This window comes from Mercenaria mercenaria, chromosome 3 (genome assembly GCF_021730395.1).
Source record: "Mercenaria mercenaria strain notata chromosome 3, MADL_Memer_1, whole genome shotgun sequence".
Classification (NCBI taxonomy): Eukaryota; Metazoa; Mollusca; class Bivalvia; order Venerida; family Veneridae; genus Mercenaria; species Mercenaria mercenaria.
Window position 1 is genome coordinate 68,829,035 of NC_069363.1, and position 21,199 is coordinate 68,850,233.

Genomic DNA, 21,199 nt, shown 5'->3' on the forward strand with positions numbered 1-21,199 from the left:
AGCAACTGACCCTGTAAACTGTTGTCATTACAAGCTAGCCAATCAAACACTGTGACCTAAGAAATAATCTCTGACGTTGAAATTATTCTTTCCTTATTGAGGCGACTGTCTGGCTGAACGCGCTCCGCGGAATACATATTACTAAACCCGAGGATGGAAAAGTGGTGATGTTGAAACAGGCCAAATATCTTATTTGTCACAAAGGTTAACATATGTCGTTACCTTCGAATGCATGGTCAATATGTGAAAACAAACCCCATTGCGACCCTCTCATAGTGTGCAACAAATTCACACATCGGACCCGGATGTCACACTCACAAGATTTAGGACAAATACTACTAACTTATAGACATGAATTACATTATCAATGGCCACTGTTTGTTGTGTGCGAGGACGTAGACTGTTAGCGCATCAAATCACTACATTAGGATGTTAAACAGAAAAAAGCGAATATATGTCAAAAAGGTAGTATGGTCTTGGTCCAATCCTGGGGTTCCACACACTAATGACCAACATTTAAATCAGACATTGGAACCAAAATTTTACAAGATGATCATTATAAATTTATATAGATATGCCCTAGAAGGAACTTTTACTATGCTTTAACTTGTAAAATCACAGCCTTCATTTTTTTAGACCAGATTAATAACAAATTCTTAAGCCATGCTATAGCCGATAAAGATTTGAGTATCCCAGGAAACTGAAGGGTAGGGAAAGGTGGCCTGGCTATTCTTTGGAAACGATGCCTGAATAGTTTTATTTCACCTCTGTCTTAAATTCAAATTATATCATAGGGATACAGGTTAAACTCTCTAGACACGATTACTTATATGTGTTTCAGGTATATCTTCCTTGTAAATAATCACCCGACTGCAACATTTAAGAGCAGCCTGGATGTTGAAAATACAATATGTTAGTATCAAGACAAAGACATGGCACAAACAGTCCCTTACAGAAGCAAGCCTCTGTGGTGTACATGCTGCGTATTTGCTGTGTATATGCCGCGAACACAGTAGTACACCAGAGGAGTACATTTTACATACACCGCATGCCGCGTACATGCCGGGTACTATTTCGACGAGTACACAGCATGTACGCAGGAGGTCACTAGTACATTTCAAGTACGCAGCACAGACTCTGAAAATTTAAGGAGTACACTGCATGTACGCAGGAGGGACTTGTACGAGAAAATAGTACACTGCATGTACACCACAGATACTTTGAAATTTGTGCAGTACACTTCATATTAGCGGGAAAGACTTGAACAATTTCGTTTGGCATTTATACTTAATTTTTTTTTTATAAGTTAAAGTCTGAAATAAACTTTATATACCCGGGATGGACTTGTTCATTTTCTTTTGGTGTTTATACTTTGATTTTTTTTAGGTAAAAGTCTGAAGTACACTTCATGCAGGAAGGATTTGTACATTTTTTTTTTTTTTGGAAGCAAGAACTTGATTTCTGAGTGACTTTTATTTTAATAGCATAGAATAGTTCAGATTACCGGTATTCTGAACAATGAAAATTTGCCAAACTATTTGCAATGTTCATTTGTGAAGCTTACTTCTTAGTGATTTCTGAGCTGCACCTTGCATGCAGTGTAAAAATATATTCTTTTTCATTTTGAATTAATCCTGGAGCTTTCTAACTTGGATAATTGAAAAGTCTTATTTGAACCTCATTGCATTATATTTTGTAATACATGAAATAATTACCAAGATAATGCCTCAACAGCGCCCGAATGAGAAGAATTAATAGCTCTCACTGTTATTTGAATAGTCTTAAGCAAAACACCATTCTATCATGTTTTGTAAAGGCTTTAATGCTCATTATGTTAACTCATTAAGGCCTCACCAAATTAAAAAGTTGTTCATCGGATTTGCCGCTCGTATATTTTCAGAACGTTTTTGGCTAATTGCGCTCGCCCCATTGGAAAAAATCAATCCAAATTTTTTTGGTTTGCTACTTTTTACGGACGTAAAAGTGTATAAATGCTTATATAATTCCACTCCTAGATTGTTCTAAGATGGATTTTAATCAAATTAAATACATACTACGCACACATCGTCTATAATAAATCATAACACTTATATTTAGTTGCATTAAAGTTGTTTCCCCTTGATGCAGTTATGCCATTTTCTTCAAATGTTTACCAAATTACATGCTACAAAAATTGATTTATTTCATTGAAAAGTGGATGAAGAAAAGCATACTTTTTTATTTGATAACATTAATCTTCATTATTTTGGTAAGGGTAAATACTTATTGATGCATGTCACTTATCTTTTTTCTGTTTTTTTTTCTGTCCAAATGATCAGCATTTGCATATGAAAGTTGGTGGGGTAAGGAATTTACATTATCACAGCAGTTTCGCCACAAGAGTACACAGCATGTATGCAGCAGGAGTACACAGCATGTACGCCGCAGGACTCGGGCCAGGAGTACACAGCATGTACGCCGCAGGGGTAGTACATCGCAGGCTCATTTGCATGTGAAAAGTGTATGTGCCGCGTACATGCTGCGTACTATTTCCCGCATACTAAATTCCTCCAGCGTACATCCTGTGTACTATGTAGTCCACAGCATGTACGCAGCAAGTAGTACGCGGCAGAGCTCATTTGCATGTCAAAAGTGTACTACAAACATACTATCGGTGTATGTGCGGTGTATATCCTGCGTACTATTTAAAGCCCTTGATTTCAGTACACATCATGTACGCTCATATACGCTGTATGTACACAGCAAGAGTACGCAGCAGGTCTTTTTCTTCTGTAAGGGGTATTTCCATTTAGATAGTCGTGGAATTTACTTGTTGACATTACGTTTTGCAATCATCTAATTGCAATAGAAGGTATGAATCTCTGTACTGATGCACTTTACAGTAATGTGCCGCACAATAGTTTGAGAGAAACTCTAGTCGACTATAAGTTAATAGGTCAAAATGACATTGAATTTGCAAACTCTTGTTTTATTCTTGACAAAGATAGTTTGAATGTTTCAAAAATCATTGCCCTCTCGTCTGTGAATTAACACTGCCGGTAACAGTAAATACGCCTTGAGTATTTATACCTATAATATCATAATAAACTGGAAAATACATCGAAATATTTCGTACGCATTTGAATAACAAAGCTACTTTAAACAAGAGATCACAGAGTGATCTTGGTGCCCACCAACGGGACATTTTTGAGTGTTCCAAATTTCAAGACTTATTGACTAGCTCAAGGTCAAATTTCATTTCCGTACACAACACTGTGCATGTGGTCCAAATTTGAAAGCTGTAGCTTGAGAAATGTGAAAGTAGGTCACTAGATCAATTTCAAAGACAAAGTTCTTTGTACACAAAACTATGCATGTGCATCAAGTTTGAAGGCTGTAGTTTGAGAAATTTGAAAGTAGGTCACTTGGTCAATCCTAAGGTCAAAGTTTATTTCGGTACACAAAACTATGCAAGTGGTCCAAATTTGAAGGCTGTAGCTTGAGAAATGTGAAAGTAGGTCACTAGGTCAAAATCAAGGTCAAAGTTTGTTTCGGTACACAATCCTATGCATGTGGTCTAAATTTGAAGCCTGTAGCTACAGAAATGTGAAAGTAGGTCAATCTTAAGGTCAAAGTTCATTTCGGTACACGAAACTATGTAAGTGGTCCAAATTTGAAGGCTGTAGCTTGAGAAATGTGAAAGTAGGTCACTAGGTCAAAATCAAGGTCAAATTTTATTTCGGAACACAGACCTATGCATGTGGTCCAAATCTGAAGCCTGTCCCTTCAAAAATGTGAAAGTAGGTCACTAGGTCAATGTCAAGGTCAAAGGTTTTTTTCAGTGCACAAAACTATGCATGTGGTCCAAATTTGAAAGCTGTAGCTACAGAAATGTGAAAGTAGGTCACTAGGTCAAAATCAAGGTCAACTCATGTCAAGGTTCATCTTGCCACTCAAAACCGTACATATGGTCCAAATTTGAATGTTGTAGGTTATTGACAAGAAGATTTTAAAAGCTTTTACCCTATATAAGTCTATATGAACAATGTAACCCCCAGGGCGGGGCCATATTTGACCCTAGGGGGATAATTTGAACAAACTTGGTAGAGAACCACTAGATGATGCCCTAGGCTTTGTGGTTCGGACAAGAAGATTTTCAAAGTTTTCCCTTATATAAGTCTATGTAAACCATGTGACCCCCGGGGCAGGGCCATATTTGACCTTAGGGGAATAATTTGAACAATCTTAGCAGAAGACCACTTGATGATGTCACATACAAAATATCAAAGCCCTAGGCCCTGTGGTTTTGGACAAGAGGTTTTTCAATGTTTTTCCCTATATAAGTCTTTATAAACCATGTGACCCCCGGGGCGGGGCCATACTTGACCCCAGGGATATCATCTGAACAATCTTGGTAGAGGACCACTAGATGATGCTTCATACCAAATATCAAAGTCCTAGGCCCTGTTGTTTTGAACAAGAAGATTTTTAAAGTTTTTCCCTATATAAATCTATGTAAATTATAAAAATAAACAAAGGGCCATAACTCACTCAAAAATTGTTTAAGCAGTCTGATTTTCAGGGGGACACAACTAGGGTACCAATACATCATTCTGACAAAGTTTAATCAAAATCCCCCTGGTAGTTTCTGAGGAGATGCGATAACGAGAAATTAACGGACGGAAGGATGGACGGACGGACAACGGACCACGGACGCAGAGTGATTTGAATAGCCCACCATCTGATGATGGTGGGCTAAAAATATGTTACTATGGGATATTTCGTTGGCAAAGGACGAAGATGACTTGTACTCGGAAATTGTTCAAACTATTCAATCAGCATCGGACAAATGTATTCCGAAATCGAAACTTCAAACCGTTTATTAAGCCATATTGGACTAATGTCCTATATAGAGTAGTCAGTATTCCAAATGCCAATTAGCAACCTAACCTCAAATTACAGTATGCGCAAAATATTTTTGCATGAAAAGGTTCTACAACATGTACCTTCATAGAAACTGAATGATGCAACTTTGTCATCATTGAGCATTTTGAAATACTCAAGATGGCCGCTATAAATGCAAATTTGACTTATCTCCTTACTTATGGAAGTTTGGACAATATAAATAATGTATATATATTTTTGTTGCTAGAGGTAACAAAATAAGTATTAATGTATATTTCAAAGAACAAAATTACTTGAAAAATCCAAATGGCAGTCAGATTGGCCGCCAAAACAGAAAATTCCTATATTTTTCATAAGATGCTCTAAATGTGCAGGTTTTCCTACTATATATGATTACTTCTCATAACTGAAAACTGTTTATAACATTTTAAGTATTTCTTCAGTAATCTTATGGATATTCTTATTCAAAAGCATTAGTTTGAATACAAAACACATATAAACACATATAAGAACGTGGTATGATTTGTGATTTGCTACAAATAACAGTAAGGATAAATTCAAGGACTTAAAAATGCCCCATCTAGGCATTTGCAAAATTTGAATCAAGAAGATAATCTTAATGCATATGCATAATAGATGAGGGCATGGTGGCGGAAATTTATCTGTGCTAAACGAAAAGAAACATCAAACTATTGGTAAACAATTATAAAACTTAAAATAAAACTGTCAATATCATTTTCTCTAGGGTGCCTCAAGTAAATGGATTTAATAAGACAGAATTCTAACTCCAACATTGAACAAGAGATCACAGAGTGATCTTGGCGCCCACCAATGTGCCATTTTGGAGTGTTCCAAATTTCAAGACTTATTGACTAGCTCAAGGTCAAATTTCATTTCCGTACACAACACTGTGCATGTGGTCCAAATTCGAAAGCTGTAGCTTGAGAAATGTGAAAGTAGGTCACTAGATCAATTTCAAGGACCAAGTTCTTTGTACACAAAAAAATGCATGTGCATCAAGTTTGAAGGCTATAGTTTGAGAAATTTGAAAGTAGGTCAATCTTAAGGTCAAAGTTTATTTTGGTACACAAAACTATGCAAGTGGTCCAAATTTGAAGGTTGTAGCTTGAGAAATGTGAAAGCAGGTCACTAGGTCAAAATCAATGTCAAATTTCATTTCAGAACACAAATCTATGCATGTGGTCCAAATATAAAGCCTGTACCTTAAAAAATGTGAAAGTAGGTCACTAGGTCAATGTCAAGGTCAAAGTTTGTTTCGGTACACAATCCTATGCATGTGGTCTAAATTTGAAGCCTGTAGCTACAGAAATGTGAAAGTAGGTCACTAGGTCAATCTTAAGGTCAAAGTTCATCTTGGTACACAAAACTATGCAAGTGGTCCAAATTTGAAGGCTTTAGCTCAAGAAATGTGAAATAGGTCACTAGGTCAAAATCAAGGTCAAAATTTATTTTGGAACACAGAACTATGCAGGTGGTCCAAATTTGAAGCCTGTACCTTCAAAAATGTGAAAGTAGGTCAATGTAAAGGTCAAAGTTTGTTTCGGTACACAGAACTATGCATGTGTCCAAATTTGAAGGCTGTAGCTTGAGAAATGTGAAAGTAGGTCACTAGGTCAAAATCAAGGTCAAATTTCATTTTGGACCACGAAACTGCATGTGGTCCAAATTTGAAGCCTGTACTTTCAAAAATGTGAAAGTAGGTCACTAGGTCAATGTCAAGGTCAAAGTTTTTTCAGTGCACATAACTATGCATGTGGTCCAAATTTGAAGGCTGTAGCTACAGAAATGTGAAAGTAGGTCACTAGGTCAAAATCAAGGTCAACTTTGTCAAGGTTCATATTGTCACTCAAAACCATATATGTGGTCCAAATTTAAATGTTGTAGGTTATTGACAAGAAGATTTTAAAAGCTTTTCCCTATATAAGTCTATATGAACCATGTGACCCCCAGGGTGGGGCCATATTTGACCCTAGGGGGATAATTTGAACAAACTTGGTAGAGAACCACTAGATGATGCTACATTACAAATGCCAAAGCCTTAGGCTTTGTGGTTTGGACAAGAAGATTTTCAAAGTTTTTCCCTATATAAGTCTTTATAAACCATGTGACCCCCGGGGCGGGGCCATATTTGACCCTAGGGGGATAATTTGAACAATCTTAGTAGAGGACCACTAGATGATGTCACATACAAAATATCAAAGCCCTAGGCCCTGAGGTTTTGAACAAGAGGTTTTTAAAAGTTTTTCCCTATATAAGTCTATATAAACCATGTGACCCCCGGGGCGGGGCCATATTTGACCCCAAGGAAATAATTTGAATCATCTTGGTAGAGGACCACTAGATGATGCTTCATACCAAATATCAAAGCCCTAGGCTCTGTGGTTTTTGGACAAGAAGATTTTCAAAGTTTTTCCCTATATAAATCTATGTAAATTATAGAAATAAACAAAGGGCCATAACTCACTAAAAAATTGTTGAACCAGTCTGATATTCAGGGGGACACAACTAGGGTACCAATACATCATTCTGACAAAGTTTGGTCAAAATCCCCCTGGTAGTTTCTGAGGAGATGCGATAACGAGAAATTGTCAACGGACAGACGGAAGGACGGACGGATGGACGACAGACCATGGACGCAGATTGATTTGAATAGCCCACCATCTGATGATGGTGGGCTAAAAATTAAGGTCGAATCCTGTGGGTCTGTTTTGAATTTTGCTCACTTCATTCAAAAATAACCTTGGGGCAGAAGTAAAACCTACCTGCATTTCTTCTACAATATGTAATCTAAACAATGAATGCAAAATAGAGAACTTTTACCGCATGTAACTCAGTATTTATAAAGATGTCTAACTCTACCCCTTCTGTTTCAGAGGTAAATTCACTTTGAACAGCAAGAAATTGCTTATTAAATGATTTTTTTCCCCAATTTTGTACAATAAATCAATAATAAGTTTTGAAAGAAGTAAAAACTTACTAGAAACAAAGAGGGCCATGATGGCCTTGTATCGCTCACCTGAGTACTATTGCTCAAAATGATATGATCGAGTTTTGCCATAGAGCACATAGGCATACACTTTAAATATCATTAGGATAGACATTTTCTTGTAACTGTCCCTTTTGACCTAGTCAGGGCCAATTTCCATACAAAGTTTGAGGGTCCTAAGCTCAAATGCTGCATTTTTGTACTAACATGACTATTCCTTACCCTGGAAGACTTAAATAACATTTAAAACCAATCTCATTAGATGCTGCTGATATATATTCGTTTACATAAAATAAAGGGAGGTAATTTGTCATAAATTCAGTCAAAAGTTATCTACCCTGATTGTCCGAGTCCATCTGATGGCACAAATGACATTTCAAATCAGTATCTTCATTGGTTACTGAGATACACCCATTTTAATTTGAAACTAAGGGAGGTAATTTGACATAAAATCAGTCCATAGCTTTCTATCCTGATTGCCTCAGTCCAACTAAAAACAATAATGAAATTTCAAATGAGTTCTATAAATATTTACTGAGATAAATCCATTTTTATTAAAATCAGGGGAGGTAATCATGCATTGGTATATGCATGTAGAAGATACAGAGTACAAGCCAATACAACAATATATTAGTAAAGTATTCATATTGATAAATGTTCAATCAAGAGTTATCTAATATGACTATTTCTTACCACAGAGGACATAAATAACGTTTCAAACCAATCTCATAGAAGCTGCAAAGGTGTATTCATTTAGATAAACAAGGAGCTGCTTTTAATAAATGCTTGATGCCCCCGGTGGCATCCTTGTCGATAGATTTTGCACCTTATGGTTCAGGTTACTCTAAGGCTAAAATGAGGTCAAGGTTAAACTGGGGTCAGGTGATGTTTGAAGATGAGGAATGGTCACAGGTTACATTTGCATTAGTATCAATTCATTCTAGTAAGGGGTATTGATTCTATACGAAATGGTTCTGTTTGGTTAACCAAGAGGTGGCCCATACAAAGCAACCTAAGTCCAAAACGAGGTCAAGGTCAAGGTCAAACTGAGGTCAGGTGATGTTTGAAAATGAGGAATGGTCACGGGTTACATCTGTATTAGTATCAATTCATTCTTTAAGCAGTATTGATGCTAGACGAAACAGTCCCATTTGGTTAACCTCGTACGGATGGACGAACGGACAGGACAATCACTATATGCCTCCTGCATCAGTAGATGCCGGGGGCATAAAAATAAAGGGAGGTAATTTGTCATAAATTCAGTCAATATGTATCTTCACTGATTGTCCAAGTCCATCTGTTGACATAAATAAAATTTCAGATCAGTATCTTCATTAGTTGTGGAGATATACCCATTTTAATTTGAAATAAAGGGAGGTAATTTGACATAAAATCAGTCCATAGTTATCTACCCTGATTGTCTCAGTCCAACAAATGACAATAATGAAATTTCAAATAAGTCCTGTAAGTACTTACTGATATAAACCCATTTTGATTACAATCAGGGGAGGTAATCAGATATAAAATAACTCTGGAACCCATTAAGGGATCTGACAGATTCATCATGGTATCCAAGATTTATTGTTTTTGAAGATATTTTGGAAGTTTGGATCAAATCAAACCATAAATGAAGTCTCTATATGACTGCAAAAGCCAAATTAGCAAATTTTGGACCTTTAAGGTGCCATAACTCTGGAACCCATTAAGGAATCTGGCCAGTTCAAGAAAGGAACCAATCTCTTGTGGGGATACAAGTTGTGTGCAAGTTTGGTTAAAATCAAATCATAAATGAAGCTGCTATTGCGCAGACAAGGTCAAAATAGCTAATTTTGGCCCTTTCAGGGGCCATAACTCTGGAACCCATAATGGGATCTAGCCAGTTCAAGTAAGGAACCAAGACCTTATGGTGACAATTCTTGATGGAATCCAAGATTTATTGTTGTTGAAAATATTTTGGAAGTTTGTATCAAATAAAACCATAAATGAAGTCTCTATATGGCTGCAAAAGCCAAAATAGACAATTCTGGACCTTTAAGGGGCCATAACTCTGGAACCCATGACTGAATCTGGCCAGTTGAAGAAAGGAAGCAAGATCTTGTGGTGATACAAGTTGTGTGCAAGTTTGGTTAAAATCAAATCATAAATGAAGCTGCTATTGTGCAGACAAGGTCAAAATAGCTAATTTTGGCCCTTTCAGGGGCCATAACTCTGGAACCCATTAAGGGATCTGGCCGGTTCAAGAAAGGAACCGAGATCTTATGGTGATACAAGTTTTGTGCAAGTTTGATTAAATTCAAATCATAAATGAAGCTACTATTGTGCAGACAAGGTCAAAATAGCTAATTCTGGCCCTTTCAGGGGCCATCACTCTGGAACTCATAATGGAATCTCGTTAGTTCAAGAAAGGAACCGAGATCTTATCGTGATACAAGTTGTGTGCAAGTTTGGTTAAAATAAAATCTTAAAGGTCCAATACTAAGGAAAGTGAACATTTTAATTTCTTTTAAAAAGCACAGAAACTATTTCATTTTATTGGAAAATGAAAGTTGGTATGTAGAAATTCGAAATAAATTGCAGTATCTGTACAATTATTTTTCTAAGAAGTATGAAGAAAGTTAAAAAGACCTGGGGGGTCATTCTGTCGATTCATTGAAATTTCAACATAATACACATCCATTAGTTTGAGTTCCAAAGACCTTCTGTAAATTTTGACCTGCCAATCTTCATTATTTAGTGTCTTGCAGAAGTCTATGCACTGGCTATGAAAAAAATTGCCGACTCACTTTCCCTTAGTAATGGACCTTTAAATGAAGCTGCTATTGTGCAGACAAGGTCAAAATAGCTAATTCTGGCCTTATCAGGGGCCATAACTCTGAAACCCATTATTGGATCTGGTTGGTTCAAGAAAGGAACTGAGATCTTATGGTGACACAAGTTTTGTGCAAGTTTGATTAAATTCAAGTAATAAATGAAGCTGCTTTTGTGCAGACAATGACAAAATAGCTAATTTTGGCAAGTCTGGTTAAAATCAAATCATAAATGAAGCTGCTATTGTGCAGACAAGGTCAAAATAGCTAATTTTGGCCCTTTCAGGGGCCATAACTCTGAAACCCATTATTGGATCTGGTTGGTTCAAGAAAGGAACCGAGATCTTATAATGACACAAGTTTTGTGCAAGTTTGATTAAATTCAAGTAATAAATGAAGCTGCTATTGTGCAGACAATGACAAAATAGCTAATTTTGGCCCTTTCAGGGGCCATAACTCTGAAACCCATTATTGGATCTGGTTGGTTCAAGAAAGGAACAGATCTTATGGTGACACAAGTTTTGTGCAAGTTTGATTAAATTCAAGTAGTAAATGAAGCTGCTATTGTGCAGACAAGGTCAAAATAGCTAATTCTGGCCATCACTCTGGAACCCATACCAGAATCTGGCCAGTTCAAGAAAGGAACCAAGATTTTATGGTGACACAAGTTGTGTGCAAGTTTGGTAAAAATCAAATTATAAATATTTTTTTTTTTTTTTTTTTTTTTTTTTTTGGGTTGGATTTAACGTCGCACCAACACATGATAGGTCATATGGCGACTTCCAGCTTTGATGGTGGAGGAAGATCCCAGGTGCCCCTCCGTGCATTATTTCATCACGAGCGGGCACCTGGGTAGAACCACCGACCTTCCGTAAGCCAGCTGGATGGCTTCCTCACATGAAGAATTCAATGCCCCGAGTGAGGCTCGAACCCACATCGATGAGGGGCAAGTGATTTGAAGTCAGCCACCTTAACCACTCGGCCACCGAGGCCCCCCAAATTATAAATAAAGCTGTTATTGTGCAGACAAGGTCAAAATAGCTAATTTTGGCCCTTTCAGGGGCCATAACTCTGGAACCCATACTGGGATCTGGCCAGTTCAAGAAAGGAACCAAGATCTTATGGTGATACAAGTTGTGTGCAAGATTGGTTAAAATAAAATCATAAATGAAACCACTATCATGCAGACAAAAAATTGTGGACGGACGAAGGGCAATCACAAAAGCTCACCCTGTCAATACGTGACAGGTGAGCTAAAAAGTAAACCAGTCCAATTTTATGCCAACTTTGCAGCTTTCTCCAGAAACTTGGTTTAGTGTTTTATTTAATTAGTCGCCATTTTACATTCTTGAGTTTTCCTTGTAGCACGACAATTATTTACAATTGTATCCAACAAAAAGAAGAGCACTGCCTGGGGATGCAGACGCTCATCTGATTTTTTTGTCTCTGTAAAATAGAAATATTGTCATACCTATGACTTTCTTAGTTCAAAAGGAGCCATAATTCTTCCAAGAAGTAGAATGAATTGTGTTTCTTGCTGTACAGAGTCAGCTTTTGACGGTGAACAAGTGTTGCAAGTTTTTAAGCAATAGCTTTGATAGTTTAGGAGAAAAGTTGACCTAAGCATAAAACTTAACCAAGAAATCTGATATTTTCTAATATCAAAGTCCAAAAGGGGACATAATTCTTCCAACAAGAGGGCCATGATGGCCCTATATCGCTCACCTGTTATCACTGCACTTGAGGACAAGAAGGTCCTCAGAAAAAATATCTAAGTCCAAAGGACAGGAAAAACAAAGGGAAGAAATTTAACCAAAAAGAAAAAATAATTCTTACAAGGTATAGATATGTCAAAATACACCTAAAAATTGGAGGTACCATCCATGTTGTACCACAGAAAAGTGGTCTCGATTTTTCCCTATGGCCAATAATAAAAAAGTTACTAAAAATAAGCTATTTATAGTAACGTAAAAGGGAAGTAATTAAACAAGAGGACCATGATGGTCCTGAATCGCTCACCTCTTCCCATATGACCCAGTTTTGAGTATGACGTCGTTTTTTCTATTATTTGACATAGTGACCTAGTTTTTGAGCTCATGTGACCCAGTTTTGAACCTGACCTAGATATTATCAAGATAAAAATTCTGACCAATTTTCATGAAGATCCATTGAAAAATATGGTCTCTAGAGAGGTCACAAGGTTTTTCTATTATTTGACCTATTGCCCTATTTTACGAAGGTATGTGACCCTGTTTTGAACTTTACCTAGATATCATCAAGGTGAACATTCTCACTAATTTTCATGAAGATCTCATGAAAAATATGGCCTCTAGAGAGGTCACAAGGTTTTTCTATTTTTATACCTACTGGCCTAGTTTTTGACCGCATGTGACCCAGTTTTGAAACTGACCTAGATATTATCAAGGTGAACATTCAGGTCAATTTTCATGAAGATCCATTGAAAAATATGGCCTCTAGAGAGGTCAAAAGATTTTAATAATTTTAGACCTACTGACCTAGTTTTTGACCGCAGTTGACCCAGTTTCAAACCTGACCTAGATATCATCAAGATGAACATTCAGACCAACTTTCATACAGATCCCATGAAAAGTATGGCCTCTAGAGAAGTCACAAGGTTTTTTTATTATCTGACCTACTGACCTAGTTTTTTAAGGCACTTGACCCAGTTTCAAACCTGACCTAGATATCATCAAGGTGTACATTCTGACTAATTTTTATGGAGATCCATTCACAAGGATGGCCTCTAGAGAGGTCACAAGGTTTTTCTATTTTTAGACCTACTGACCTAGTTTTTGACCGCACATGACCCTGTTTCGAACTTGACCTAGATATCATCAAGATGAACATTCAGACCAATTTTCATACAGATCCCATGAAAAATATGGCCTCTAGAGAGGTCACAAGGTTTTTCTATTATTTGACCTACTGACCTAGTTTTTGATGGCATGTGACCCACTTTCGAACTTGACCTAGATATCACCAAGATGAACATTCAGACCAACTTTCATACAGATCCCATGAAAAATATGGCAATATCATGAAGATCTCATGAAAAATATGGCCTCTAGAGAGGTCACAAGGTTTTTCTATTTTTATACCTACTGGCCTAGTTTTTGACCGCACATGACCCAGTTTCGATTTTTTTATGGCACGTGACCCAGTTTCAAACTTGACCTAGATATCATCAAGGTGAACATTCTGACCAATTTTTATGGAGATCTATTCACAAGTATGGCCTCTAGAGAGGTCACAAGGTTTTTCTATTTTTAGACCTACTGACCTAGTTTTTGACCGCACATGACCCTGTTTCGAACTTGACCTAGATATCATCAAGATGAACATTCAGACCAATTTTCATACAGATCCAATGAAAAGTATGGCCTTTAGAGAGGTCACAAGGTTTTTCTATTATTTGACCTACTGACCTAGTTTTTGATGGCACGTGACCCACTTTCGAACTTGACCTAGACATCATCAAGATGAACATTCAGATTAACTTTCATACAGATCCCATGAAAAATATGGCCTCTAGAGAGCTCACAAGGTTTTTCTATTATTTGACCTACTGACTTAGTTTTTGATGGCACGTGACCCACTTTCGAACTTGACCTAGATATCATAAAGGTGAACGTTCTGACCAATTTTCATGAAGATGTCATGAAATATATGGCCTCTAGAGAGGTCACAAGGTTTTTCTATTTTTAGACCTACTGACCTAGTTTTTGATAGCACGCGACCCAGTTTTGAACTTGACCTAGATATCATCAAGATGAACATTCAGACCAACTTTCATACAGATCCCATGAAAAATATGGCCTTTAGAGAGGTCACAAGGTTTTTCTATTATTTGACCTACTGACCTAGTTTTTGATGGCACGTGACCGAGTTTCAAACTTGACCTAGATATCATCAAGGTGAACGTTCTGACCAATTTTGATGAAGATCTTGTGAAATATATGGCCTCTAGAGAGGTCACAAGGTTTTTCTATTTTTAGACCTACTGACCTAGATTTTGAAGGCACGTGACCCAGTTTCAAACTTGACCTAGATATCATCAAGATGAACATTCAGACCAACTTTCATAAAGATCCCATGAAAAATGTGACCTCTAGAGTGGTCACAAGGTTTTTCTATTTTTAGACCTACTGACCTAGTTTTTGACCGCACGTGACCCAGTTTCGAACTTGACCTAGATATCATCAAGATGAACATTCTGATTAACTTTCATGAAGATCCCATGAAAAATGTGACCTCTAGAGTGGTCACAAGGTTTTTCTATTTTTAGACCTACTGACCTAGTTTTTGACCGCACGTGACCCAGTTTCGAACTTGACCTAGATATCATCAAGATGAACATTCTGACCAATTTTCATAAAGATCCCATGAAAAATGTGACCTCTAGAGTGGTCACAAGCAAAAGTTTACGGACGGACGGACGGACGCACGGACGGACGCACGGACGACGGACACCGCGCGATCACAAAAGCTCACCTTGTCACTTTGTGACAGGTGAGCTAAAAAAAACAAGAGATCACAGAGTGATCTTGGCGCCCATCATTGAGCCATTATTGATTGTTCCAAATTTCAAGACTAGCTCAAGGTCTAAAATCAAGGTCTAATTTCATTTCAGTACACATCACTGTGCATGTGGTCCATGCATGTGGTCCAAATTTGAAAGCCGTAGCTTGCGAAATGTGAAAGTAGGTCACAAGATCAATTTCAAGGTCAAAGTTCATTTCGGTATACAGAATTATGCATGTGCTTCAAATTTGGAGGCTGCAGCTTGAGAAATGTGAAAGTAGGTACTAGATAAAAATCAATGTCAAATTTCAATTCAGAACACAAAAATATGCATGTGGTCCAAATTTCAAGCCTGTAGCTTGAGAAATGTGAAAGTAGGTCACTAGGTCAATCTCAAGATCAAAGTTCATTTTGGTACACAAAACTATGCATGTGGTCCAAATTTGAAGACTGTAGATTGAGAAATGTGAAAGTAGGTCACTAGGTCAATGTCAAGGTCAAAGTTTTTTTCGGTACACAAAACTATGCACGTGGTCCAAATTTGAAGGCTGTAGCTTGAAAAATGTGAAAGTAGGTCACTAGGTCAAAATAAAGGTCAAATTTCATTTCGCAACACAAAACTATGCATGTGGTCCAAATTTGAAGGCTGTAGCTTGAGAAAGGTGAAAGTAGGTCACTAGGTCAAAATCAAGGTCAAATTTCATTTCGGAACACTAAACTATGCATGTGGTCCAAATTTGAAGCCTGTACCTTCAAAAATGTGAAAGTAGGTCACTAGGTCAATGTCAAGGTCAAAGTTTTTTTTCGGTACACAAAACTATGCAAGTGGTCCAAATTTGAAGGCTGTAGCTTGAGAAATGTGAAAGTAGGTCACTAGGTCAAAATCAAGGTCAAATGTTACTTCGGAACACAAAACTATGCACGTGGTCCAAATCTGAAGCCTGTACCTTCAAAAATGTGAAAGTAGGTCACTAGATCAATGTCAAGGTCAAAGTTTTTTCCATTGCACAAAATGATGCATGTGGTCCAAATTTGAAGGCTGTAGCTACAGAAATGTGAAAGTAGGTCACTAGGTCAAGATCAAGGTCAACTCATATCAATGTTCATCTTGCCACTCAAAACTATACATGTGGTCCAAATTTGAATGCTGTAGGTTATTGACAAGAAGATTTTAAAAGCTTTTCACTATATAAGTCTATATGAACCATTTGACCCCCGGGGCGGGGCCATATTTGACCCTACTAAGGGGGATAATTTGAACAAACTTGGTAGAGAACCACGAGATGATGCTACATAACAAATATCAAAGCCCTAGGCTTTGTGGTTTGGACAAGAAGATTTTCAAAGTTTTTCCCTATATAAGTCTATGTAAACCATGTGATCCCCAGGGCGGGGCCATATTTGACCCTAGAGGGATAATTTGAACAACCTTAGTAGAAGACTACTAGATGATGTCACATACCAAATATCAAAGCCCTAGGTCCTGTGGTTTTGGACATGAGGTTTTTCAAAGTTTTTCCCTATATAAGTATATATAAACCATGTGACCCCCGGCGCGGGGCCATATTTGACCCTAGGGGGATAATTTGAACAATCTTAGTAGAAGACCACTAGATGATGTCACATGCAAAATATCAAAGACCTAGGCCCTGTGGTTTTGGACAAGAGGTTTTTCAAAATTTTTCCCTATATAAGTCTATATAAAACATGTGACCCCGGGGCGGGGCCATACTTGACCCCAGGGATTTAATTTGAATCACCTTGCTAGAGGACCACTAGATGATGCTTCATACCAAATATCAAAGCCCTAGGCCCTGTGGTTTTGGACAAGAAGATTTTCAAAGTTTTTCCCTATATAAATCTATGTAAATTATAGAAATAAACAAAGGGCCATAACTCACTCAAAAATTGTTGAACCAGTCTGATTTTCAGAGGGACACAACTAGGGTACCAATACATCATTCTGACAAAGTTTGGTCAAAATCCTCCTGGTAGTTTCTAAGGAGATGCGATGAGAAATTGTTAACGGACGGACTGATGGATGGATGGACGGACGGACGGACGGAATGATGGACGGACGGACCATGGACACAAAGTGATTTGAATAGCCCACCATCTAATGATGGTGGGCTAAAAATATTGTAAGTGAACAAAAGAAGGATCTGCCAAATAAATCTGTTGACATAAATGAAATTTCAGATCAGTATCTTCATTAGTTATGGAGATATATCCATTTTAATTTGAAATAAAGGGAGGTAATCTGACATAAAATCAGTCCATAGGTATCTACCCTGATTGTCTCAGTCCAACTAATAACAATAATGAAATTTCAAATAAGTCCTATAAGTACTTACTGATATAAATCCATTTTGATTACAATCAGGGGAGGTAATCAGATATAAAATAAGTCTGGAACCTACGATTGGATCTGATTTGTCATGGAATCCAAGATTTATTGTTGTTGAAGATACTTTGGAAGTTTGTATCAAATAAAACCATAAATGAAGTCTCTAAGGCTGCAAAAGCCAAAATAGCCAATTTTGGACCTTTACGGGGCCATAATTCTGGAACCCATGATGGAATCTGGCCAGTTGAAAAAAGGAAGCAAGATCTTGTGGTGATACAAGTTTTGTGCAAGTTTGATTAAATTCCAATCATAAATGAAGCTGCTATTGTGCAGACAAGGTCAAAATAGCTAATTCTGGCCCTTTCAGGGGCCATAACTCTGGAACCCATAATGGAATCTCGCCAGTTCAAGAAAGGAACCAAGACCTTATGGTGATACAAGTTGTGTGCAAGTTTGGTTAAAATAAAATCATAAATGAAGCTGCTATTGTGCAGACAAGGTCAAAATAGCTAATTCTGGCCCTTTCAGGGGCCATAACTCTGGAACCCATTAAGGAATCTGGCCAGTTCAAGAAAGGAACCAAGATCTTATGGTGATACAAGTTGTGTGCCAGTTTGGTAAAAATCAAATCATAAATAAAGCTGCTATTGTGCAGACAAGGTCAAAATAGCTAATTTTGGCCCTTTCAGGGGGCCATAACTCTGGAACCCATAATAGGATCTGGCCAGTTCAAGAAAGGAACCGTGATCTTATGGTGATACAAGTTGTGTGCAAGTTTGGTTAAAATAAAATCATAAATGAAACCACTATTGTGCAGACAAGAAATTGTTGACGCACAAAAATAGCAAATTCTGTCCCTTTAAGGGGCAAGAACTCTAGAACCTATGATGGGATCTGGCCAGTTTTTGAAAGGAACTGAGGTATCATGCCAATACAAGTTTTATACAAGTTTGATCAAAATTGCTTGCAAAATGTCGTCTCTATCTTGTTCACAAGAAATTGTGGACGGACGGACGGACGACGGACGAAGGGTGATCACAAAAGCTCACCGTCACTACGTGACAGGTGAGCTAAAAAGCAGGATGGAGTTATGTTTCTTGCTGTACAGACACAGCTTTTGATGGTGAACAAGTGTTGCAAGTTTTAAAGCAATAACTTTGATAGTTTAGGAGAAAAGTTAACCTAAGCATAAAACTTAATAAAAAAATCTGATATTTTCGAAGTCCAAAAGGGGACATAATTCTTCCAAAAAGCAGGATGGAGTTAAGTTTCTTACTGTAGAGAGTCAGCTTTTGATGGTAAACAAATGTTGCAACTTTTAAAGCAATAGCTTTGATAGATTTAGAGAAAAGCTGACCTAAACATGAAACTTAACCAAGAAATCTGAAATTTTCTAAGTCAAAAAGGGGCCATAATTCTTGCAAACAGCATGATGGAGTTATATTTCTTGCTGTACAGTGTCAACTGTTGATGGTGAACAAGTGTTGCAAGTTTTAAAGCAATAGCTTTGAAAGTTTAGGAGAAAAGCTGACCTAAACACTAGAAGATGCTTTTGTAGAAAAGCGTATGTCTCCCTCAATGCATAGTCATATAGGCAAGAAGTCGATAGGGGACAGAAGCAGAAGTCAAAGAGACACTGATAGTTGGCTGCAATAGGAATCATGTACTTGGCATGTCCAATCATTCAACTAAGTTGCAACATTCTGGGCCTAGTGGTTCTCAAGTTACGAATTTGAAACTGTTTTCCATGTTCAGGCCCCTGCGACCTTGACCTTTGATTGTGTGACCCCAAAATCAGAAGGGGTCATCTACTCTGCATGTCTAATCATCCTATTAAGTTTCAACATTCTGGGTCAGGTGGTTCTTAAGTTACTAATTGGAAAGAGTTTTCTATATTCAGCCCCCTGTGACCTTGACCTTTGATGGCATGATCCAAACAAGAGGACCATGATGGTCCTGAATCGCTCACCTCTTCCCACATGACCCAATTTTGAGTATGACGTTGTTTTTTCTATTATTTGACATAGTGACCTAGTTTTTAAGCTCATGTGACCCAGTTTTGAACTTGACCTAGATAATATCAAGATAAAAATTCTGACCAAATTTCATGAAGATCCATTGAAAAATATGGTCTCTAGAGAGGTCACAAGGTTTTTCTATTATTTGACCTATTGACCTAGTTTTTGAAGGTATGTGACCCTGTTTTGAACTTTACCTAGATATCACCAAGGTGAACATTCTCACTAATTTTCATGAAGATCTCGTGAAAAATATGGCCTCTAGAGAGGTCACAAGGTTTTTCTATTTTTATACCTACTGGCCTAGTTTTTCACCGCACTTGACCCAGTTTCGAAACTGACCTAGATATCATCAAGGTGAACATTCAGATCAATTTTCATGAAGATCCATTGAAAAATATGGCCTCTAGAGAGGTCAAAAGATTTTAATAATTTTAGACCTACTGACCTAGTTTTTGACCGCAGTTGACCCAGTTTCAAACTTGACCTAGATATCATCAAGATGAACACTCAGACCAACTTTCATACAGATCCCATGAAAAGTATGGCCTTTAGAGAGGTCACAAGCTTTTTCTATTATTTGACCTACTGACCTAGTTTTTGATGGCACGTGATCGACTTTCGAACTTGACCTAGATATCATCAAGATGAACATTCAGATCAATATTCATACAGATCCCATGAAAAATATGACCTCTAGAGAGGTCACAAGGTTTTTCTATTATTTGACCTAATGACCTAGTTTTTGAGGGCACGTGACCCACTTTCGAACTTGACCTAGATATCATCAAGGTGAACATTATGACCAATTTTCATGAAGATCTCATGAAATATATGGCCTCTAGAGGTCACAAGGTTTTTCTATTTTTAGACCTACTGACCTAGTTTTTGACCGCACGTGACCCAGTTTCGAACTTGACCTAGATATCATCAAGATCCCATGAAAAATATGGCCTTTAGAGAGGTCACAAGGTTTTTCTATTATTTGACCTACTGACCTAGTTTTTGATGGCACGTGACCCAGTTTCGAACTTGACCTAGATATCATCAAGGTGAACGTTCTGACCAATTTTCATGAAGATCTTTGAAATATATGGCCTCTAGAGAGGTCACAAGGTTTTTTCTATTTTTAGACCTACTGACCTAGTTTTTGACCGCACGTGACCCAGTTTCGAACTTGACCTAGATATCATCAAGGTGAACATTCTGACCAATTTTCATGAAGATCTTGTGAAATATATGGCCTCTAGAGAGGTCACAAGGTTTTCTATTTTTAGACCTACTGACCTAGTTTTTGATGGCACGTGACCCAGTTTCGAACTTGACCTAGATATCATCAAGATGAACATTCTGACCAACTTTCATAAAGATCCCACAAAAAATGTGACCTCTAGAGTGGTCACAAGCAAAAGTTTACGGACGGACGCACAGACGACGGATGCTGCGTGATCACAAAAGCTCACCTTGTCACTATGTGACAGGTGAGCTAAAAACAACAGGGGTAATCTACTCTGTAAGTCCTATCATCCTATGAAGTTTGAAAGTTCTAGGTCAAATAGTTCTCAAGTTATTGACCAGAAATGGATTTCCATGT